An 8,329-nucleotide genomic window follows, 5' to 3' on the forward strand; every position below is an offset into this window, starting at 1 on the left:
ATAGGGCTCCATCCACAGGCCTAGCCTCATACAGAGGTCATAGAGGGCTCCATCCACAGCACCAACCACAGGAAGAGGTCATGGAGGGCTCCATCCACAGGCCCAGCCCAAGTCAGAGGACATGGAGGAGTCCATCCACAGTCCCAGCCTCAAGCAGAAGTCATTTAGGGCTCCGTCCACAAGCCTAGCCTCAGGCAGAAGTCACAGAGGGCTCTGTCTACAGGCCCAGCCTCAGTCATAGGTTATAGAGGGCTCCAACCACAGGCCAGGCCTCAGGTAGAGGTCATGGAGGGCTCCATCCACAGGCCTGGCCTCAGGCAGAGGTCATGGAGGGCTCAGTACACAGATCCAGCCTCAGTAAGAGGTCATGGAGGGCCCCAACCATAGGTACAGACTCAGTCAGAGGTCATATAGGGCTCCATCCTCAAGTACAGCCTCAGTCAGAAGCTATGGAGGGCTCCATCCACAGGCCCAGCCCAAGTCAGAGGACATGGAGGACTCCATCCACAGTCCCAGCCTCAAGCAGAAGTCATTTAGGGCTCCGTCCACAAGCCTAGCCTCAGGCAGAAGTCACAGAGGGCTCTATCTACAGGCCCAGCCTCAGTCATAGGTTATAGAGGGCTCCAACCACAGGCCAGGCCTCAGGTAGAGGTCATGGAGGGCTCCATCCACAGGCCTGGCCTCAGGCAGAGGTCATGGAGGGCTCAGTACACAGATCCAGCCTCAGAAAGAGGTCATGGAGGGCCCCAACCATAGGTACAGACTCAGTCAGAGGTCATATAGGGCTCCATCCTCAAGTACAGCCTCAGTCAGAAGCTATGGAGGGCTCCATCCAGAGGCTAGGCCTCAGTCAGGGGTCATAGAAGCCTCCAACAACAGGTAGGCCTCAGGCAGAGGTTATGGAGGGCTCCATCCACAGTCTCAGCCTCAGGCAGAGGTCATACAGGGTTCTGTCCACAGTACCAGCCTCTGTAAGAGGTCATTGAGGGCTCCCACCACAGGCCCTGCCTCAGGCAGAGGTCATAATGGGATCTGTCCACAGGCCCAGCCTCAATCAGAGGACATAGAGGGCTGAATCCAAAAGCCATCCTCAGTCAGAGGTCATAGAAGGCTCTGTCCAAAGGCCCAGCCTCAATCCGAGGTCATGGAGAGCTGCAACCACAGGTACAGCCTCAGTCAGAGGTCATAGAGGGCTCCATCCACAGGCCCAGCCTCAGTCAGAGGTCATAGAGGGCTCCATCCACAGGCCCAGCCTCAGATAGAGGACATGGTGGGCTCCATCCACAGGCCCAGCCTCAGTCAGAGGACATCGTGGGCTCCATCCACAGTTCCAGCCTCAGGCAGAGGTCATGAAGGGCTCCATCCACAGGCCTAGCTTCAATCAGAGGGCATGGAGGCCTCTATCTACATGCCCAGCCTCAGGTAGAGGTCATGGAAGGCTCCGTTCACAGGCCCAGCCTCAGTCACACTTCATAGAGGGCTACATTCACAGGCCCAGCCTCAGTCAGAGGTCATAGTGAGCTCCATCCGAAGGCCCAGCATCAGTCATAGGTCATAATGGGCTTTGTCCACATGCCTAGCATCAATCAGAGGTTATAGAGGGCTATGTCGACAGGGCCAGCCTCAATCAGAGGTTATAGAGGGCTATGTCCACAAGCCAAGCCTTAGACTGAGGCCATAGCGGGCCCCATCCACAGACCTGGCCTCAGGCAGAGATCATGGAGGGCTCCATCCACAGTCCCAGCCTCAGTCAGAGGACATGGAGGGCTCCATTCACAGGCCCAGCCTCTGTCTGAGGACATATAAGGCTTAATCTACAGGCCCTTCTCAGGAAGAGGTCAGAGAGGGCTCCATCCCCTGCCCCAGCCTCAGTAAGAGTTCATGGAGGGCTCCATCCATAGGCCCAGCCACAGTCAGAGGACATAGAGGGCTCCGTCCACAGGCTCAGCCTCAGTCAGAGGTAATAGAATGCTCCAACCACAGGCCTGGCCTCAGGTAGAGGTTATGGAGGGCTCCGTCCACAAACCCAGGCTAAGCCAGAGGTCATAGAGGGATCCATACACAGGAACAGCCTCAGTCAGAGGTCAATAGGGGCTCCATCCACAGGCTCAGCCTCAGACAGAGGTCATGGAGGACTCCAAACACTGACCCGGCCTCATGCAGATGTCATGGAGGGGTCCATCCACATGACTGGCCTCAGGCAGAGGTCAAAGAGCGTTCCACCCACAGGCCCAGCCTCAGTAACAGGTCATGGAGGGCTCCATCTACAGGCCCGGCCTAAGGCAGTGATCATGGAGGGTTATGTCCAGAGGATAGGCCTCAGTCAGAGGTCCTGGAGAGCTCCATGCACAGGGCCAGCCTAAGGCATAGGACATAATGAGGTTTGTCCACAGGCACAGCCTCAATCAGAGGTTATAGAGGGCTATGTCCAAAGGCCAAGCCTTAGTCAGAGCTCATAGAGGGCTCCATCCATAGGCCCAGCTTCAGTCAGAGGTCATGGAGGGCTCCATCCACAGGCCCAGCCTCAGTCAGGTGTCATAGACGGATCCATCCACTGGTACATACTCAGTCAGAGGGCAATAGGGGCTCCATCTACAGGCCCAGCCTCAGACAGAGTTCATTAAGGGCTCCAACCACTTGCCCGGCCTCAGTCAGAGGTCATAGAGTGCTCCATCCAAAGGTCAGGCCTCAGTCAGAGGTCATGAAGGGCTCCTTCCACAGGCCCAGCCTCAGGCAGAGGTCATGGAGGGCTCCATCCAAAAGCCTAGCCTCAGTCAGACATCACAGAAGGCTCCGTCCACAGGCCCAACTTCAATCAGAGGTCATGGAGGGTTCCAACCACAGGACCAGCCTAAGTCAGAGGTCTTTGATGGTTCCATCCACAGGCCCAGTCTTAGTTAGAGGTAATGGAGGGCTCCATCCACAGTCCCAGCCTCAGTCAGCGGTCATAGAGGTCTACATTCACAGTCCCAGCCTCAGGCAGAGGTCATTGAGGGCTCCATCCACAGGCCCAGACTCAGTCAGCGGTCATAGAGGTCTACATTCACAGGCCCAGCCTCAATCAGAGGTCGTAGAGTGCTCCATCCGCATGCCCATCGTCAGTCAGAAGTCATAGTGGGCTCCATCCACAGGACCGGCCTCAGTCAGAGAACATAGAGGGCTCCGTGCACAGGACCAGCCTCAGGCAGGGGTCATGGAGGGCTCCATCTACAGGATCGGCCTCAGTCACAGGTCAAAGAAAGTTTCAACCACAGGCCCAGCCTCAGTCAGAGGTCATGCAGGGCTCCAACTACAGGCCCGGCCTCAGGCAGAGGTCATGGAGGGCTCCGTCCTGAGGATACGCCTCATCAGAGTTCATTGAGGGATCCAACCACAGGCCTCCAGCGGGGACTGGTTAGCACCTGCAGCCATCTGACCAAGTCCCTGATCAGGCTTGGCGGCGGAACACTGCAAACCCCAATCACGGATGATGGACCAGGGCAGGCGGCGAAGGTTAGCGCCCGAAGTGGCCTGACCAATCCCCGATCGGACTGGTTAGCGCCTGCAGCTTGGGTCTTCTCCAGTTTTCGGTAACAGTACCGGCTCCTTCCTAGGCCCTCAGACTGAAGCAGGGCCTTGCTTCTTCCCTCATCAGAGGCACAGGGGCCGGTGTTCAGCTCCTTTGGGACCACGGTTCCTTCTCCAGGGACGTATTTCATCGCCCATTTAGAAAGCTCGCCTTCCTCAGGGGCTGCTGTTGTAGGTGTTAGATTTCCGGGGCAGTGAACTGATAGATCCTCCCTTTCCCCAACTGATGGATGGAGAATGTCGTAAACTCCACCTGTAGCCCAAACACTCCTGAGCACCTAACCAAGCACCTTATATGGACTGTACATTGAACCACCAATCAGCACCTGCCAAATACCCTAACCCCCGAATCCTAAGTCCCTAATCATGTGCCTTACATGAAACCACCAATCAGCATGTGCCGAGTACCCTAAGCCCCATCCCTTCCCTTTCCTCCCCTCAAAAGTCGCCTTCACCTCTGCACACGTGCTCTCTTCCTTTGGGAGGCAGCCCGGCAGGGGTCTTGTCCTCTAATAAAGTCTGTGTCCGGGTCTCCAGCCCTCTGTCTCATCTTTCATGAACAAAGAGACGAGGGCTGGGCGCCCCCTGATTCAGCTGAGACGCTTCAACCACCCATGTTGCTCCCACGTATGGCTTCTGCCTTTGGTTCTCTCTCCCAGCGCACTGAGATGACAGAAAAAGCCATCCTGTTCCAGAAAATTCAGAGGCAAATGGAGCCCCGAGGGACCCCGCCCAGGACTCTGACCATGAAGCCAGGGAGCAGATCCGGTATTTACATGAAGAATTTCCAGAGTCCTGGTCAGTTCGCAGATTGGCTGAAGGCTTGGATGTTAGCTCCGATGTGATCAGAAGGTTTTAAAAAGCAAGTTTGTGCCCACATTGGAGAAGACACTGAAGCAGGATCAAAAGGTCCCTCAGAAAGCTGGGCCTGCCCACTCGCTCCACCAGCTTCCAGGCCCTGGGTATGCCTGGGAGCTGCTTTCTGCAGGCCACCCTGTGTCAGGAGCTGAAGCCTCATCCCAAAGCCATGGTCACAGTACAGCTTTTTAAAATTTTTAAATTAATTAATTAATTAATTATTTTCACATCACAGCTTTGAGGGCGACAGAACCGAATACTCAGAGTACAAACACCCTGAGGAGACAGAAGGGAAGGAATAAAGGAGTCCAGAGCCTGGAGAAGGAAAGCTTTGTGTCTGTTGCTGCAGCCCAAGGTCAGCACAGAGAGCTGCAGAAGTACTCCACCAGTGGGTGTGAGGGCACCAGAGGCACTGACAGCGATGGATTGCCAAGTGCGAAGGAGCTGGAAGCATTGAAGGCAAGAGAAGTGGGTGAGCAGAACTTCAGCAGCAAGGTAGCGCAGAGGGGGCGAGAGTTCTTTGACGACAATGGGAACTTCCTGTACAGAATTTGACCGGGAGCCTGGCTGGTGGAGGTGTCATGTAAAATACAGCTGAGCGATCATATTGGAGCTGCCTGGATTTCTGTGTGTGGATTGTCCACCTTGGAAATGATGAGCCTGAAAATGGAAAGAGCCGCTTGGATTTCAATCTGACAAGGGACTGTGAACTTCACAGGGCAGATGTATATGCGGGCAGCGTGAAAAAAAGGCTAGGTGTAGTCTAGCTCTTGGAGCATGGCTCCTGGTCTGACCATGTGGATATTCAGTACTCACCATTCTTGCTTAGGCTTTCTCTGTGTCAAAACCAGCTTGTGTCACATATGTTAGGAGTTTGTTGTTTTTACAATATGTGTATGGGAGGAATTGAAAAGTGTTCTTTCTGACATTCTTTACTTCTTGATTAATGAACACTAACAGTTCTGGAGCTGCTTAATCAAATGGTTGTATTCATTTTGTGCAAAGTAAAGTGAAATGCAGCAATAAAATAAGTATATACATATATTCATAGTTCATGGACATAGACAATATTGTGCTGAGTGCCTAGAAATGGTGGTGGGAGGGTAGAGGGAGGCAAAGGGGGATGAGGATGGGGGAAATTGGGTCTATTGGTAATAGAGCCAACAATAAAAAAGATCATTTGCCCACATGGCATTTCTCAGTGGTTGGGCATGGACCCATGAAAAAAGGTATCTCTAGTTGGATTCCAAGTCAGGGGACTTTTCTAGGTTGGGGAGCTACATCCCTGTAGGGGGCATGCAGGAGAGAGCTGATCAATGATTCTCTCTCATCATTGATGTTTCTCTGTCTCCTTCTCTCTCTAAAAAATCAATAAAAAAAGAAGAGTGTTAAAATTGATTTGATTCAACAACACCAATTTGAGTGAAGACCATCACGTTATCTCCCAGGTCCTCTAAGCAAAATCATGCCTTGGTCTGCTTCGTAGAAGATGTCCCAGGCACACCTGTGTTCGGGAACAGGAAGCAGCCTGGAGGAGGTCGGCCTCACCTTGGTGTGTAGTGTTAGAGTTCATTACTTCATGTTCGAAACGATTTCACTGCCCAAGTTCAGAATATTTTGGGGGTACATTAATTAAAACTGGGGATAATGAAAAAACATAGGCCTTATGATAGAACAGGAAGCAGCAGAGAGATAGAACAGGAAACAGCAGGCTCCTTTGACTCTCTAGAAACATTGTGGGGAAATAAATAAGCCAAATCGAGGCTGCTGTTAGCTCACTGGGCATTGCCAGTAAAGGAGGCCTTGAACGCAGATTCAGGGGTTAGGCCAGGACGAGCTGCCACTGCTCATTGCTACCCTGGTTGCAGGTTGTGTGGGATCCCTGAAAATCTTAGCAGAGCCGGGCAAGAGTGGTTCAGTGTTAACCTATGACCCTGCAGGTCACTGCTCAATTCCTGGTCAGGACACATGCTCAGGTGGTGGACTGGATTCATATTGTGGTGCATGCAGGAGGTAGCGTATCAGTGATTCTATCTCATCATTCATCTCTCTCTCTCTCTCTCTCTCTCTCTATCCCCCCTCCTTTCCTCACTGAAATCAATAAAAATATAGTTTTGAATATATATTTTAAATCAATTACACTTACATCAAAAGTTAAAAAATAATTAAAACTTGCCACTTCCAATTATTTTACTATTTTATCATGAATGTTCTGGAGTATATTTGTACCTAAATGCATCAGCATGTTTGTAATAAAATATAATGATGTGCTACTGAAATATCCTAGCAGGCCAATGTTCAGTGCCAATATTAGGTCACTTTGAAACTAATCATGATGAGAGTATTTACCACCAGGAATAAATAGTGGAGAAGGTTAGAAACACAGATCTAACTTAAAAGTGTATCATGCAAGTGGGCATTAAATTGTGAATAAGATAAAATGTGAGAAAAACAATTTTCATTCCAGTATTCAAAACATACTGTATAGTTCCAAATGGAAAAGAAACCAATTGAGTCCTTAAGGAACGGGTGAAGTGAGTAGAGATGTCTTAGATGCTGAACTGCCCTCCTATTGGTTAAATCCTAAATTCATTTGAAAAATTGAAAAAGTGAGTGCTCAGCACACCTTTGAGCCTGGTGACTTCCCATTGATCAGATCCTAGGACTTGCCTCACAGCATGGCCCCCAAACGCCAATCCTAGCTCCCACCTCAAACAAAGAAACCGAAACTGGCTCCAGCCCCCAAGCAGGAGAAGAAGCAGACCCCTCTGGTAGTGCCGAAGGGAGAAAACGAACAGCAAGAAGCGATTGGACATATTGATGAAGTACAAAATGACATAGACAGACTTAATAAACAAGCCAGTGAGGAGATTTTGAAAATAGAACAGAAATATAACAAACTCCACCAACCATTTTTTTCAGTAGAGGTCAAAATTGATGGCCAAAATCCCTAATTTTGGGGTACCAACTTTTGTCAACCATCCACAAGTGTCTGCACTGCTTGGGGAAGAGAATGAAGAGGCACTGCATTATTTGACAAGAGTTGAAGTGAGAGAATTTGAAGGTATGAAAATAGGTTACAGAATAGATTTTTATTTTGATGAAAATCCTTACTTTGAAAATAAAGTTCTCTCCAAAGAGTTTCATCTGAATGAGAGTGGTGATCCATTGACAAAGTCCACTGAAATCAAATGGAAATCTAAAAAGGATTTGATGAAACGTTCAAGTCAAAGACAGAATAAAGCCAGCAGGAAGAGACAGCATGAGGAACCAGAGCGATTCTTTACCTGGTTTACTGATCATTCTGATGCAGGTGCAGATGAGTTAGGAGAAGTCATCAAAGATGACATTTGACCAAAACCTTTATATATATATATATATATATATATATATATATATATATATATATATATATAAAATTGATTTTTTAGAGAGAGGAAAAGAAAGGGACAGAGAGCTAGAAACATCGATGAGAGAGAAACATCGACCAGCTGCCTCCTGCACAACCCCCACTGGGAATGTGCCTGCAACCAATGTACATGCCCTTGACCGGAATCTAACCTGGGACCTTTCAGTACACAGACCGATGCTCTATCCACTGAGCCAAACTGGTTTCGGCTTGACCAAACCCTTTACAGTACTACTTGGTTCCTGACATGGATGATGAAGACGGGGAAGAAGAAGATGATGATGCATGCACGAATTCATACACTGGGCCTCTCTCTCTCTCTCTCTTTATATATATACCTATACCTATACCTATACCTATATCTATATCTATATCTATACCTATATCTATATCTATCTATATCTATCTATCTATCTATCTATCTATCTATCTGCTTGTTTTAAATCAATTACACATATATCAAACTTTAAAAAATGTTTAAAACACGTTTCCAAT

At 49.5% G+C, this 8,329-nt stretch overlaps 2 pseudogenes; both read left to right on the forward strand.

Moving 5' to 3' along the window:
- The first annotated feature begins 4,250 nt into the window (after window positions 1-4,250).
- LOC114229550 (neugrin-like) lies at window positions 4,251-5,021 on the forward strand (annotated as a pseudogene).
- Window positions 5,022-5,914: 893 nt separating this feature from the next.
- LOC103304307 (protein SET-like) lies at window positions 5,915-7,779 on the forward strand (annotated as a pseudogene).
- Window positions 7,780-8,329: the final 550 nt, after the last annotated feature.

The sequence above is a fragment of the Eptesicus fuscus genome, unplaced genomic scaffold (genome assembly GCF_027574615.1).
Source record: "Eptesicus fuscus isolate TK198812 unplaced genomic scaffold, DD_ASM_mEF_20220401 scaffold_55, whole genome shotgun sequence".
Classification (NCBI taxonomy): Eukaryota; Metazoa; Chordata; class Mammalia; order Chiroptera; family Vespertilionidae; genus Eptesicus; species Eptesicus fuscus.